A 16,755-nucleotide genomic window follows, 5' to 3' on the forward strand; every position below is an offset into this window, starting at 1 on the left:
CATTCGATCTTCTTTACAGCATGTAGGATCTTTAGTCACAGCATGTGAAGGCTCAGTTGCAGGACCTTTTAGTTGAGCATGTGGAATCTAGTTCCCTGACCAAGAATCAAACCCAGGCCCCCATGCATCAGGAGCTTAGAGTCTTAGCCACGGGACCACCAGGTGAGTTCCCCCTTTTTAACTTTTTAGATGAATCAAGTTGGGCTTTTGTCATTTACAAAATCCCAATTTAAATCTTTTCTTTTCACCACAGGCTTCTCCTTCCCCTGAACACGTAGGAAAGCATTTCACCAGTTACCAAACCACGTGGGTACTACCTCTTCACCATCTCATTTTCTTCACAGAACTCAGGTCCTAGGTTTCCTTAACTATATTCCCAGACTCCAGTCTCACCTCCTCTAAACATCCTCCAATTGCTGTCAAAGAACTTTCTGGAAAAAAAGTTCTTCTTTTCCATAACCCTCAGTGGCTTCCTAGGACTCAGAATAAAAACAAAGCTGCTCAAACAGACTCAACACACTACAATTTGGCATTTGCTTTCTCTTTTGCTTCATATCCTAACATATCCTTCAACCAAAGATGACCACTCACCCACAAGCTAAATATTTTCTGAACTTTCCTGCTTCTAATTTTGTCATTGTCTCTCCACTTACAAATCCTACCCATTCTTCAAATGCCACCTTCTTCAGAAAGCCTAAAGCCCCTCAGACAGCAGAAAACTGGGTTTCCTTGGCTTCTGCAGTGCTTCATACCTCTAGCAAAGCACATTTGCTATGTGCTATAGTACATTTATACATATTATTTTCCCTGTCCTCAGGGAACTTTATAGCTTAAAAAAGAAAATAATATTTTCTTTTGGACTAAAGCTTTCCAGAATGCGCCATCCCAAAATGTGCCTCTTTGGCATATGGATTATTTTCAGCTAAATGCAATTGAAAATCTGCAGATGCAGGAGACTCTTGAGAGTCCCTTGGACAGCAAGGGGATCAAACCAGTCAGTCCTAAAGGAAATCAACCCTGAATATTCATTGGAAAGACTGATGCTGAAGCTGAAGCCCCAGTACTTTGGCCAACTGATGCAGAGAGCTGACTCATTGGAAAAGACCCTTAGGCTCGGAAAGATTGAGGGCAAGAGGAGAAGGGGATGAGAGGATGAGATGGTTGGAAGGCATCACAGATTCAATGGACACGAGTTTGAGCAAGCTCTGTGAGATAGTGACGGACAGGGAAGCCAGGCATGCTGCAGTTCATGGGGTCACAAAAAGCTGGACATGACAGAATGACTGAACAACAAGATGCAGGAAAAGCCCTTTACTTCCCCCAACAGCCCAGAAATAGAGTAAAATTTTCCCCTTTTGTAACGGAAATTTAAATTTATAAAAGAAATCTCCACTTAGAAAGGGGTCATACCAGCAAGAGAGTTACTCCCTGAGACAATTCACCACCTGGGAGCCTCTTATCTGCTCCACAGGATAACCTGATGACCCATGTTTACCAGACTTTCCTCCCCTCCCCTTTCTACTACTTGCCTCCTCCATCCAGCAGCTCAAAATCCCTTTTTCTTTGTTTAGCCTAAGATGGTATATAAGCCTCAATCAGCCAGCCACTTCCTTGAGCTTTCATTTCTTTGGAAACTCACGTGCATATATACATAATGAAGTCTGGGTTTTGTTGTTGTTCTCTTATTAATCTATTTCTTATCAATTTGATTGGAGAAGTGGGCAGCCAGTGAACCTAGGGAGGGTAGAGAAAAAAGTTTTTCCTCTCTTGCATTACTCAACATAGTCTTTCTGTACTACATACAAACACACACCTGTGATGCTCTCGATATGACTTGGAGGTTTGGCTAGAAGGATTGTTTCTCCTCTCATTATTTAAAATCTTAGTTCAGTGTTGGAATCAATGCTTCTTATGGAATCTGTGAAACAATTATTATGAAATTCCAGATAATTACAGCATTTTCTATTGTACTGTTCTCATGGATGTTCTCTGCACAAGAAGTCCCAACTTAAAATAAATTCTAGAAGGAAACTGAATGTCTGAGCCTATCCTATTAAGAAAAAACAAAATTTCATCTTCTTGTCTCCTTCCTCCTTCCTTGTTTCTTTTCGTTTCTTCTTTCTTTCTAAGAGACAATCTACATGCAAGCTATGTCTCGGGTGTAATTATAGGTGCCAAACCGAAGTCAGCTCTTATTTACAAGTCCTTCGCCAAGTCAGCAGTTCATCTCCTCCTGTCTGATGTATGCAGACTGCACCCAAACCAGTCTGAGTCATGTTATTTGTTTGCCATTAAAATGGGGCACCTGATAGCATCTACTCCCTTTCTCTGGTTCAAATCATGAATGTGGCTCCTCTCACCTCGTTAAGTCACCAGCTGTTGAATATTTACAATCTGTGACAGTACAAAGCAATGGATTTTGAACTCTAAGCAGCCCATAGTAGAAGCAGGGAAGCCACAACGGAAGCAAAACCAGAGTGGATCCTGATAACAGTGAATTTTCTGTGAGTGGGAAGGAGTTATGAAAGGTGGCAGAGAAGAATGACAATAGATGACTAAAAGCAAAGAAAATTTATAAAGAAAGCAGGACATTTGCTTATGGATGGACAGGAAGGAGAGAAAGAGCACTATGCTCTACCACCACTTAGAGAAGCATCTGCACAGGGATTTTAAAAGGGCTTTCTTTCTTCAAGGTGAGAAGAAAGAAGAAAATTATTCTTAAATTATTCTCTTGAAAAGGTCGTGGTAATTTTAAGGCTGTGTGTGTGTGTGTGTGTGTGTGTGTGTGTGTGTGTGTGTGTGTGCTCAGTCGTGTCTGACTCTTTTGCGACCCCCATGGACTGTAGCCCGTCCAGGCTCCTCAGTCCATGGAATTTTCCAGGCAAGAATACTGAAATGAGTTGCCATTTCTTTCTACATTTAAGGCTATGGGATGACATATTTAAATAGTTTGACTGGAATTTGGCTAAGTCCCTATCTGCATGCAATTCTATATAAACTGAGTTTTACAGAGTCTTTGTTTCTGGGTGTTTACAGCCTGAATCTTGATCTCCATTTTTGCAGATGAGCTGTATTGAGAACATTGGTTTTCAGACTCTCTAATCCTGGTTTTTCAACCAGGCAGAGCCAATCAGCCAGCCCCATTTTTGCTGGCTTAGCACAGTTAGTAAGAACCGAAGCAAACCTGATTAACTGGACGGGGACTCCTGCGCCTGGCTTGCTGAGGAGAGTAGGCAGATGTTGCTGATACAGAGTCGAAGAATCTGTGGGTAACTGATCCAACACAGAATCTCAGAGTCAGGATATTGGAGTCAAAGTTGCATCTGGTTTGTGGTCAAAACAGCAGGAATCTGAATCTCTGTAGTGTGGACTTTGAGCAAATCACTCAATTTCTTTATGATTCAGTTTCCTGTGACCTTGAACAAAACACTATTTCTCTCAGATTTGGCTTCCTGTGAAAAATCAGAATATGAAGTTGTTGTGAGGATTAAATGAGATCAAGTATGTGAAAGTGTTGTATGGTCTGCAAAGTGTTATATAAACACAAGGCATTATGAATTTTGGGTTACGGTCTTGAAAACATTATGATTAAGCAATGGTTTCTATGAGTTTCTGAAAGCAGGTGAGTCATGCACATTATGTGTGGAGAGGATGAACCATTTACTCGCTCAACACTAATTCAAATGTTTATTAATGGCATACTAGGTGCCAAGAGTGTTTTAAGTGCTGGATATAAGCTGTGAAAAGAACAGGTAAAAATTCCTGTCCTCATGGGCAGGATGAATGATAAGCAGACTAGTGAAAACAAAGGAGGGCTGCAAAAATTCCCTAGTGTAAAATCTGGGGTTCCATTATTGTGAAGTTAATGTAGAATACTTTTCAGTTGATAATATAAAGATAATGAGACGGGGAATTCCCTGGTAGTCCAGTGGCTAAGACTTCGGGCTCCCAATGCGGGGGAGCGCGGGGGAGCATGGGGGAGGGTGGGAGGAGGGTGGGTGGGCAGAGTACAATCTCTGTCAGGGATCTAGACCCCACAAATTGTAACTAAGAGTTTGCATGCCAGGACTAAAGATCCCACATGCTGCAATTAGCCCCAGCACAGTCAAATAAATAGAAATAAATATTAGAAAAAGATAATGAAATGCAGTATCAATAGACAGAGAACTGAGAAAATCCCAATTGTCCAAACTCCTCTCACCTCCCTGCCCACAAGAACTTTAGCTGGTTAAGAACTGAGAACAAAGGCTGAGCAGAAGCTGGGAGTCAGGTGCTTTATAGCTGGCATTCAGGTAAATAGTTTAAGGGGATATGTCTTAGAGAAAAGTGACACAGGGGAGGGAAATAGGGAGGGCTGTGCTTGGTGAGAAGGGAGGATGGTCAGGATGGCTCACTGAGAAGGTAGCATCTGAGCAGAGGTCTGAAGGAGGAGAGAGAACCATCCACACACCTGGGGCATCCCATGCTCCATTGGAAGGATAATGAATGGAAGACCCTGAGAGGGGAGCAGGCCCAGTGTGCGTGAGAGACAGCAAGGTGACCAGTGAGCTTGTAGTAAGTGAATGGCGGAGGGGAAGAGCAAGTAAAAAGGCAGCATCAGAGGAATGAGGCCACATATTGGCGGCTGTGAGAGACACTGGATTTTACTTTGGGTGAGATGGTAAACCACTGAAAGATGTTGAGCAGAAGAGTAACATGATCTGAAGGTTCTGACGGGATCACCCAGGCCACCATGTAGAATACTGATTACAGGGTACAAAAGCAGAAGCAGAGAGACCAGAGGGAAACTATTGAAATAACCCCAAGGAGAGATACAGTGACTTGGACCAGAGTGGAACCAGTGGTGGTCAAAAGTGGATGAACTTGGGATACATTTTGAAGGTAAGACCAATAGGATTTTCTGACAGATTGGATGTGGGCATAAGAGAAAAGCAAACATGCAGAATGACTCTAAAGGTTTTAGCCTGAATAACCGGCAGGGCCAACTGGCTTTTTCTGCCATGAGAGTGAGTAGGGGTGAGTGGGGTTGGTTTAAGAAGTCAAGGATCATTTTTCTATTTCTCTTCTGATTCTGTTAAGTGTGGGAGTTCAAATTTAATGAGCAAAGTGAAAATCCCTCAGTCATGTCCAACTCTTTGTGACCCCATGGACTGTAGTTTGCCAGGCTCCTCTGCCCATGGAATTCTGCAAGCAAGAATACTGGAGTGGGTAGCTGTTCTCTTCTCCAGGGGATCTTCCCAACCCAGGGATCAACCCAGCTCTCCAGCATTGCAAGCAGATTTTTTACCATCTGAGCCACTAGGGAATCCCAAGAATACTGGAGTGGATGGCCTATCCCTTCTCCAGGGGATCTTCCTGACCCAGGAATCAAACCAGGGTCTCCTGTATTATAGGTGGGTTCTTTGCCAGCTGAGCTACCAGGGAAGCCCTGGTAAATGAGTAAAGGTGGAGAAAGAAAATAGCCAGTTAAATCAAAATGGCATTCTAAGAGTAATTTGAAGCTATACCAGACCACCTGACCTGCCTATTGAGAAATCTATATGCAGATCAGAAAGCAACAGTTAGAACTGGACGTGGAACAACAGACTGGTTCCAAATAGGAAAAGGAGTACCTCAAGGCTGTATATTGTCACCCTGCTTATTTAACTTATATGCAGAGTACATCATGAGAAACGCTGGACTGGAAGAAGCACAAGCTGGAATCAAGATTGCCAGGAGAAATATCAATAACCTCAGATATGCAGATGACACCACCCTTACGGCAGAAAGTGAAGAAGAACTAAAGAGCCTCTTGATGAAAGTGAAAGAGGAGAGTGAAAAAGTTGACTTAAAGCTCAACATTCAGAAAACTAAGATCATGGCATCTGGTCCCATCACTTCATGGCAAATAGATGGGGAAACAGTGGAAACAGTGTCATACTTTATTTTGGGGGGCTCCAAAATCACTGCAGATGGTGATTGGAGCCATGAAATTAAAAGACGCTTACTCCTTGGAAGGAAAGTTATGTCCAACCTAGACAGCATATTAAAAAGCAGAGACATTACTTTACCAACAAAGGTCTGTCTAGTCAAGGCTATAGTTTTTCCAGTGGCCATGTATCGATGTGAGAGTTGGACTGTGAAGAAAGCTGAGTGCTGAAAACCTGATGCTTTTGAACTGTGGTGTTGGAGAGGACTCTTGAGAGTTCCTTGGACTGCAAGGAGATCCAGCCAGTCCATCCTAAAGGAGATCAGTCCTGGGTGTTCATTGGAAGGACTGATGCTGAAGCTGAAACTCCAAAACTTTGGCCACCTCATGGGAAAAGTTGACTCATTGGAAAAGACCCTGATGCTGGGAGGGATTGGGGGCAGGAGGAGAAGGGGCCGACAGAGGATGAGATGTCTGGATAGCATCACCGACTCGATGGGCATGAGTTTGAGTAAACTCCAGGAGTTGGTGATGGACAGGGAGGCCTGGCGTGCTGCGATTCATGGGGTCGCAAAGAGTTAGACACGACTGAGCGACTGAACTGAACTAATAAGTGCAAAAACAGAAGGGTAGGGGATAGGTCTACCTAGCAAGCTTGCTAGAAGCAGGCGAAGGGAGATAACTGGGCTGAGGCGTTGGGAGGAGCCAGGGAGTCAGGACAACACGACAAAGACTTGCATCTTGCTGTCCTAAGTGTCCGTTACTGGGGCACAGCAGGGAGTGTCAGGTGAAAACTGATGGTGGACAACAACATCTCATGAAGTCATAGGATGTGTGAGTGAAGAGCAAGCAAGAATTTCAGCAAAGACAATCCAGTGGTCTTGGGATGAGGGAGGAATTGACGGCATACCTTGAGGAAAGGGTTCAAATGAGAGCATGTCATCCATGTGGCATGAAAACCAATATATTTTTTAGGGGCTCTTCCTTTTGGCTTGCTGCCCCATCCAATCTATTTTTTGAGTTCTGTAGGTTCTACTTCCAACGTGTTTCCTGGATCTGTCCACTTTTACTGATTTCCACTGCTAATACTCTAGTCTAGGTGACTAAAATCTCTTCCCATTAATATCAAAACAGCCTCCTAAATGTTTCTCCATATTTATCCTTGTCTCTTTGTAATCTATTTCCCACATAGATGTAGGAGGGAGCTTATTAAAATGTCAATAAGCTCTTGATAGTTTCCTTAAAATTCTTTACTGACTCCCTGTTGCCCTTAGAATAAATAATAGTGATAAAGATATCACATCTATGATACTGGCCCGCCACTAACAGCATTACATGTAGAAATTTGCTTAATATTCAACCCTATGAGGCAGGTACTATTTTTATAATTTATATGTATCAAATGAGGAAGCTGAGGCACTGAAAGGTAATTTTTTCAAAAGGCCTGCGCTAACCTGTTTTCCCAGAAAGCAGAGACTGAAGTAAATGCATATGTCCCACAACTTAACTAGAGAGTGCACCCTCAGGAAGCAGCAGTGAAGTTGGTTCGAGGAACAGCCGATAGGAAGTGATGGGGCCACTGCGGGGTATCCAGTCCTACTGATGACTTGATCATGCCTGAACAACTCCGAAAGCCATGTGAGGGCATCCCTGGTGGTCCAGTGGCTAAGGATCTGCCTGCCAATGCAGGGAACATGGGTTCAATCCCTGGTCCAGGAAGATTCCACAAGCCAAGGAGCAATTAAGCCCATGCGCTGCACCTACTACAAGCTACAACTAACTACTGCAGCCCGTGCACATTGGAGCTGGAGCTCCGCAACAAAGTATAGCCCCCACTTGCTGCAGCTAGCGAAAGCCTGGGCACAGCAATGAAGACCCAAGGTAGCCAAAATAAAATAAAACAAAAAACATAGTTATTTGGCATAAGTTAAGGCAAAGTGATTATCACAATAAATTTAGTTAAAATCCATTACCACACATAGTTAGAATTTTTTTTTCCTGTGATAAGAATTTTTTTTAATAAGAATTTTTAAGATTATTCTTTTAGGAAGCTTCAAATATGCAACAGTATTGTTAACTATAGTCCCCCCTGCTGTACATTACATCCTCAGGACTTATTTATCTTAACTCTAAGCTTTTACCTTTTAACTGAAACCATGTAACTCAGATTGGGACGTGAACTCAAACACTGGAACTTGAAACCAGCCAAAACCCACATTGGGACTTCAACCCAAGGTCTTTTAACTGAGATCACACCTGGTGTCGGGACTTAGTGAAGCTCAGGTTCTTGATATCTCATGGCAGAAAGAATTCAGTGAGAGACACAGTGACAGATGAGGAGTGGAGAAACACATCCCACAGAGAGTGTGGGCCATCTCAGAAGCTGAGAGTGGCACGAGGATATGGGGCTGTCAGTTTTTATAGGGATGGGTAATTTCATAGGCTAATGAGTAGGAGGGGTATTTCAGCTATTTTGGGGAAGGGGTGGGGATTTTCAGGTTTGGGGCCATCACCCACTTTTTGGTGGTTGGCCTTGGAACTGTCATGGCACCTACTGGGTGTGTTATTTAGCTTGCTGGTGTATTCCAGTGAGCACATAGGTCTAGTGGAAGTTGACTTGTCCACAATCTTGAACCTAGTTGGTTCTTACCAGTTTATGTCATGTTATGTCATTCTTTTCAATGTTGTGCTTGTCCCCTTCCCAAGCTTTCATAACCACCTGCACCCATTTTACCAACCCTTCTCACCTCCGACCTCTGGCAACCGCCAAAGTCTTCTGTTAATTTATGAGACCTTTTAAATATTTTTTAAAAATTTTTTAAGCTTTCATTTAAGTAAAATCATACAATATTTTAGTTGGCTAAAAGCTAAAAAGTCTTAGTTCAGTAGGCAACCTAACTTGTTCTACCTATCAGAAACACAATTTGGATCCAAATATTTTAGATAAACCAGTATGTTCTATATTATTTGTATCTAACTCACATATAAAATTTTTTAATGAATGCTATAAAATTCATTTGTGCTATAAGATTCATTCGTTCATCATATTATTCACTATAATGCTATTTGTGTCTGAATGTTTATGTCTACATATGTATATTTTGTGTATGTGATATTTTTCTACTTATGGATGGTATTGCCAAAATTCATAAAAGAACTCTGCTTTAGTTGGTTTAAAAAGGAACACTTAAATAAGTTAAGTATTCCTAAAACTGTCAGAAAAAGAGGAATTAACCCAAATTGGTTGAATTTTTTTTTTCAAGTCCATTTGATCTCAGATAATGTATGGTAATAGGACTAGTTTAATATTGCAGGTTAAAGAAAAAAAAAGTTTTGTCCTAAAAGTTGTTGTCATTAAATATCATGCAGACATACAATTTTATTATACTTGGGTTTTTGAGTCCAATGAGAGTATGTTATCTCTACTAGCTGTTTAAAATTATAAATTTATTCTAAGGCATATGTTAAATACTTAGTTTCTTTACTCCCATGACTTTTAATCTTTTCCTAACACACATGTTATAAAATTTGATAATAAGAAAACAACCTTAGATGAAATTTTCATGAACAATTCAAACATAATTGTTAGCAATATGTGTGTTAAATGGGAGTGAATAACAAAGCTTTTACATGAGCCTTTCTGCTTAAGAATATTTTCCAAAATCTTTAGGGTATCTTAAAACTTTGAAGTTATACTCAGTTAAGTTAAATGATGTTCTTTGATTATCTAAAATCATTTCCAAATAAGATAAAATACCAAACCTTAATTTGCTAAACATTTAGTTTAATTTTATTTACTTTGGCCTCATTATAGACCAACTTAAGATATTTGGGTCTGTCAAAAAATGTATTATTTTATCATATTGAAAAACTTTACTATGAAGAAACAGATGCCTCTAAAAATTATAAAATTGCTATATGCATAAATTTTCTAATTTAACACAGAATGTTAATATATACATACATATATAAAACATGTGTGTGTTCATATGGTTCACAATTGCTTATTTCCTTGCTTTCCCTGGAAATTAAGGTTACCAAGGGTTAAGAATTCTAATCAACATATGTAAATTAGCTATTAAGAATAATAAAAATGAAGGGAAAACTCCTGTGTGCAAGCAAAAATAAAGCAGGATGTGAGACATGAAGGATGCTTTTTTAAGAAAAAGGAGAGTAATTGTATCCTAAAGTATTAGTTTAAGGTTATTTAAAAGTTGTTTCAGATGAGAAAGCTGAAAATAAAGGGCAAAAACCTAGACAGATACATTAGTTGTTCGGTCATGTCGAACTTTATGACCCCGTGAACTGTAGCCTGCCAGGCTCCTCTGTCCATGGAATTCTCCAAGCAAGAATACTGGAGTGGGTTGCCATTCCCTTCTCCAGGGGATCTTCCTGACCTTAGAATTGAACCCAGAACTCCACATTTCAGGCAGATTCTTTACCATTTATAGGAGGTTTAAAAGGAAAGAGAAAGAGGTCTTTTCTCACGTGGTCAAGCTGGCCAAAAGTATTCATCATAAGGTTTTAAAATGAATTTTGATATCAATAGTGTACTGATACAGAACTGGAGTTTGATTACTGGTCTGTTCTTAATATGATATTGTAACAAATTTTTCTTTATCTGTTGAGTGGTTCAGTGGTAAAAAAATCCACCTACTGATGCAGGAGACCAAGAAAAAGCCATGAAGCTCTCATGCTCCATCATTTCACCTCGCTTGGCAGCTCCCAGCCCCACTGACGGTTTGCTGTCATCTCCAGAGCCATTGTTCAGCCTGGGTCCCTTCCAAACTAACGAGGAAAGTGAGTGACATGAATATGCAAGAGGTGGCCATAGACTGTGGCCAGAAACACAGGACTAGGAATGACACAGGAACCTTCAACTCGCCTTTCGCTTTTTCTTTACAGTATTGTTTCATTTGGGCTTCTCTGGTGGCTCAGCGGTTAAGAATCCGGTGGCCAATGCAGGAGAAGTGGGTTCAATCCCTAGGTCAGGAAGATCCCCTGGAAAGGAAAACGGCAGCCCACTCTGAATTTCCCATTCTTGCCTGGGAGAAATCCCATGGACAGAGGAGCCTGGAGGGCTCCAGTTCATGGGATCGCGTAAGAGTCAGACACCTCTTCATAACTAAACAACAATAATCTGCCTAGGAAACAAAGATTCTGTATCTGATCAAAATAATTTCATCTGCTTTGTATTGTCTATATTATGTTTTTGATTACTTAAGAATACAGACTTCTAAATATTGGACATTCTAAGTTGTGTCTTTTTTTTTTTTTTAACATTCATGTGACCTGTATTTGCCTTTGAATCTTTCATTGTCACTTTGGTTATCTTTTATTTTTAATATTATTTATCTCTTTGGCTACACCAGGTGTTAGTTGTGACACTCAGGGTCTTTAGTTGCAGGATCTTTTTTTTTTTCTTTTTCAGTTGAGGCATGCGGGATCTAGTTCCCTGACCAGGGATCCAACGCAGGCCCCCTGCATTGGAAGTGCAGAGTCTTAGCCACTTAGGTCCAGTGGCCCAGGGGTTGGGGACCTCTGCTATAATGAACTTTCATCAGATTTTTAACCATGGCCATTTGAAAGTTTGTCATTCACACACAAATAATGTCTTACATGTCTTCGTTCTGGAAGTGGTGGCAGTCAGCGACAGGTGAAATTGCTTTACCTCAGGAAAATTCTCAGAAAAGAGCCTGGTGAGTATTCCGGAGAGGAGGCTTCTGACAACATAAAAATCATGATACTGGGCTGGGTAAACAAAAATTCAAAAAACTCTAATGGAGCCTTATGGTCAGGCCAGCAAGGATGGCTGTTCTCTTGCTCTCTGTACATCCCCTGCTCCACCAATATCTGCTTCACCTACACTCTGCACATAACTGACCTTAGTACGTACTTGCCCCAGGCCCCAGCTAATGATTGTTCTTATCAAAGGGGTGGGGAGGGGGCTTGCCCATTTGCTGGTTTCCCTGGTAACTAATAAGCCAACCTGACATCAGTTCAGTTCAGTTCAGTCGCTCAGTCATGTCTGACTCTTTGCGACCCCATGAATCACAGCACGCCAGGCCTCCCTGTCCATAATCAACTCCCAGAGTCCACCCAAACCCATGTCCATTGAGTCAGTGATGCCATCCAGCCATCTTATCCTCTGTTGTCCCCTTCTCCTCCTGCCCCCAATTCCTCCCAGCATCAGGGTCTTCTCCAATGAGTCAACTCTTCGCATGAGGTGGACAAAGTATTGGAGTTTCAGCTTCAGTCTCCAGTTTCAGTCCATCCAATGAACACCCAGGACTGATCTCCTTTAGGATGGACTGGTTGGATCTCCTCGCAATCCAAGGGACTCTCAAGAGTCTTCTCCAACACCACAGTTCAAAAGCATTAATTTTTCGGTGCTCAGCTTTCTTCACAGTCCAACTCTCACATCCATACATGACCATTGGAAAAACCATAGCCTTGACTAGACGGACCTTTGTTGACAAAGTAATGTCCCTGCTTTTTAATATGCTGTCTAGGTTTGTCATAACTTTCCTTCCAAGGAGTAAGCGTCTTTTAATTTCATGGCTGCAGTCACCATACGCAGTGATTTTGGAGCCCAAAAAAATTAAGTTTGACACTGTTTCCACTGTCTCCCCATCTATTTCCCATGAGGTGATGGGACCAGATGCCATGATCTTAGTTTTCTGCATGTTGAGCTTTAAGTCAACTTTTTCAGTCTCCTCTTTCACTTTCATCAAGAGGTTTTTTAGTTCCACTTCACTTTCTGCCATAACGTGGTGTCATCTGCATATCTGAGGTTATTGATATTTCTCCCGGCAATCTTGCTTCCAGTTTGTGCTTCCTCCAGCCCAGCGTTTCTCATGATGTACTCTGGATATAAGTTAAATAAGCAGGATGACAATATACAGCCTTGACATACTCCTTTTTCTATTTGGAAACAGTCTGTTGTTCCATGTCCAGTTCTAACTGTTGCTTCCTGACCTGCATATAGGTTTCTCAAGAGGCAGGTCAGGTGGTCTGGTATTCCCATCTCATTCAGAATTTTCCACAGTTTATTGTGATCCACACAGTCAAAGGCTTCGGCATGTCAATAAAGCAGAAATAGATGTTTTTCTGGAACTCTCTTGCTTTTTCAATGATCCAGCCGATGTTGGCAATTTGATCTCTGGTTCCTCTGCCTTTCCTACAGTTCCTCCTATATATGGCAATCTCTCCTTTCCCTGCCAGGAGCAAAGACCTCCACAATGTCCTGCCTGTCATCCGCCACACATGGTGGGATGTTGCTCCAGGACCTTGCTTCAGGCACGTAACTTTCCACCATCCATTAAATCATTGATGTCTCTGTCACTGACACTGGTCTCTTTCTTCAGTCTTAAACCTGGGCAAGTACAGGCCTTGTAGGCCTGTGAGTTGCAGCCCAACAGAGAATCTGATGACTTTATAAAATCGCTAACCCCAAATCAGGCAAAGCAAGAGAAATTTCCTGGGGCTGAATGAACTGATAAGGATAATTATAATTTTTCCAGCCTTTTTGTTTGAAACATCACTGGTTCTTTAATGTTTCAGTATTCAAATTTAAGGAACCACTTTTCTTTTTTAAGCTATCTTTAACTCATAGAAATATGTCAAAGTATGCTTTGTGAATAAAGATAAAATATTTACTTTTTTCTTTCTACCAGATCCCGCATGAATTTGGAAGCTCTTATTAAATATTCTCATTTTCATGATAATATAATTATTTGTTCAATGAAAATATATGTTCAATAAGAATCTGATGTTCTGGGAAAGTATCTGGCAGTCCAGTGTTTAGGACTCCACAGCAGGGGCCACAGGTTTCATCCCTGACTGATCCCTGATCAGAGAACTGAGATACCAGGCAGCCAAAAAAAAAAACAAAAAATCTGTTGTGTTTATTAACGGGACACAGTTTGAAACATTGGTTATATTACCAAGGCTTTCATTGGAATGGTGAATTTGAGAATGATGTGTATAAATTCAGATATGACCAGAAAGCTTCAAGAACTAAGGTTCACTGCAGGGTATCCATGCTTACAATGACCTCTTAGAATACCCACCTGGCTTCTAGGCTTCCCGGTCTTACAGGTAAGTGAGAAAGATTACTTCCTAATGGACACAGGAGCCTTAAAATACCTGAGAAAGGAGGAATGCACCAAATGTATAGGTACTGAAGACGAAGACTGATGATAAATTCTTGGCTTCACATCCTACCCTCACAAGGCATTTAAAAATCTAATCTGAGTTCCCTTACTTAAAGTTCCAGCAAATCATACTTAAGAGAGCCTAAATCAGTTCAGTTCAGTCGCTCAGTCGTGTCCAGCTGTTTACAACCCCATGGACTACAACACGCCAGGCCTCCCTGTCCATTGCCAAACTCCTGGAGTTTACTCCAACTCATGTCCATCTGGTCGGTGATGCCTTCCAACCACATCATCCTCTGTCGTCACCTTCTCCTCCTGCCTTCAATCTTTCCAGGCATCAGGGTCTTTTCCAATGAGTCAGTTCTTCACATCAGGTGGCCAAAGTATTGGAGTTTCAGCTTCAACATCAGTCCTTCCAGTGAACACCCAGGACTGATCTCCTTTAGGATGGACTGGTTGGCTCTCCCTGCAGTGTAAGGGACTCTCAAGAGTCTTCTCCAACACCACAGTTCAAAAGCATCAGTTCTTTGGCGCTCAGCTTTCTTATAGTCCAACTCTCACCTCCATACATGGCTACTGGAAAAACCATAGCTTTGACTAGATGGACCTTTGTTGGCAAAGTAATGTCTGCTTTTTAATATGCTGTCTAGGTTGATCATCTTTTCTTCCAAGGAGCAAGTGTCTTTTAATTTCATGGCTGCAATCACCATCTGCAGTGATTTTGGAGCCCAGAAAAATTAAGTTTGTCACTGTTTCCATTGTTTCTCCATCTATTTGCCATGAAGTGATGGGACCAAATGCCATTATCTCAGTTTTCTGACTGTTGAGCTTTAAGCCAACTTTTTCACTCTCCTCTTTCACTTCCAAAAGAGGCTCTTTAGTTCTTCTTCCCTTTCTGCCATAAGGGTGGTGTCATCTGCATATCTGAGATTATTGATATTTCTCCCGGCAATCTTGATTCCAGCTTGTGCTTCGTCCAGCCCGGCATTTCCCATGATGTACTCTGCATATAAGTTAAATAAGCAGGGTGACAATATACAGCCTTGACATACTCCTTTCCCAATTTGGAACCAGTCTGTTGTTCCATGTCCAGTTCTAACTGTTGCTTCCTGACCTGCATACAGATTTCTCAGGAGGCAGGTAAGGTGGTCTGGTATTCCCACCTCTTGAAGAATTTTCCAGTTTGTGGTGATCCACACAGTCAAAGGCTTTGGCATAGTCCATAAAGCAGAAATAGATGTTTCTCTGGAACTCTCTTGCTTTTTTGATGATCCAGCAGATGTTGGCAATTTGATCTCTGGTTCCTCTGCCTTTTCTAAGTCCAGCTTGAACATCTGAAAGCTCACGGTTCACATACTGTTGAAGCCTAACTTGGAGAATTTTGAGCATTATTTTGCTAGCGTGTGAGATGAATGCAATTGTGCAGTAGTTTGAGCATTCTTTGGCATTGCCTTTCTTTGGGATTGGCATGAAAACTGACCTTTACCAGTCCTGTGGCCACTGCTGAGTTTTCCCAATTTGTTGGCATAATGCGTGCAGCACTTTCACAGCATCATCTTTCAGGATTTGAAACAGCTCAACTGGAATTCCATCACCTCCACTAGCTTTGTTTGTAGCGATGCTTCTTAAGGCCCTCTTGACTTTGCATTCCAGGATGTCTGGCTCTAGGTGAATGGCACACCATCGTGATTATCTCAGTTGTGAAGATTTTTTTAATATAGTTTTTCTGTATATTCTTGCCACCTCTTCTTGATATCTTTCACTTCTATTAGCTCAAAAAAAAATTCATATGCCAAAGAGGTGTGTTTGGGGGCAGCATATTCTGCCAACCTTCAATCTGCCTTTTGAATACTTCCCCCCAAGATAAAAGGGGTTTCCCAGGTGCTCAGTGGTAAAGAGTCCACTTGCAATACAGAAGATGCACGTTCAAGCCCTGAGTCGGGAAGATTCCCCTGGAGAAGGAAATGGCAACCCACTCTAGTATTCTTACTTGGAAAATTCCATGGACAGAGGAGCATGGCAGGCTACAGTCCATGGTGTCGCAAAGAGTCAGACATGACTGAGCGACTGAGCACACCCAGTAAAACGCATTTCTATTAAAACAAAACAAACAAAAACTCAGAGTTTCATGGGTAGCACAAATTATAAACCCAGTTTTGAGGACTAGAAAAGAAGTAAAAATTATATCTAGATGTTGGGCTCAAAGCATGGTTAGATGATGGAGAGAGGATGACTGTCACAGCCTTACTTCCAATTTCCTGGTTTACAGTCTGAATGTCTTTGGTGATGGCATGTGCATCAGTGTCGCAGTTATGGTTATTGTTTTCACAGCAAAGCATGAAAGGGTCTGACATTAGCTTGTAGAGCCCTCTTGTCATTGTTGCTCAGTCACTAAGTTGTGTCCCACTCTTTGTGACACCATGAGCTGCAGGACACCAGGTTTCCCTATCCTTCACTGTCTTGGGGAGTTTGCTCAAACCCATGTCCATTGAGTCAGTGATACAATCCAACCATCTCATCCTGTGTTGCCCTCTTCTTCTCCTGCTCTCAATCTTTCCCATCATCATTGTCTTTTCCTGTTAGTTGGCTCTTTGCATCAGGTGGCCAAAGTGTTGGGGCTTCAGATTCAGCATCAGTTCTTCCAATGAAAATTCAGGACCGGTTTCCTTTAGGATCGACTGCTTTGATTTT

This window comes from Cervus elaphus, chromosome 22, assembly GCF_910594005.1.
Source record: "Cervus elaphus chromosome 22, mCerEla1.1, whole genome shotgun sequence".
Lineage (NCBI taxonomy): Eukaryota > Metazoa > Chordata > Mammalia > Artiodactyla > Cervidae > Cervus > Cervus elaphus.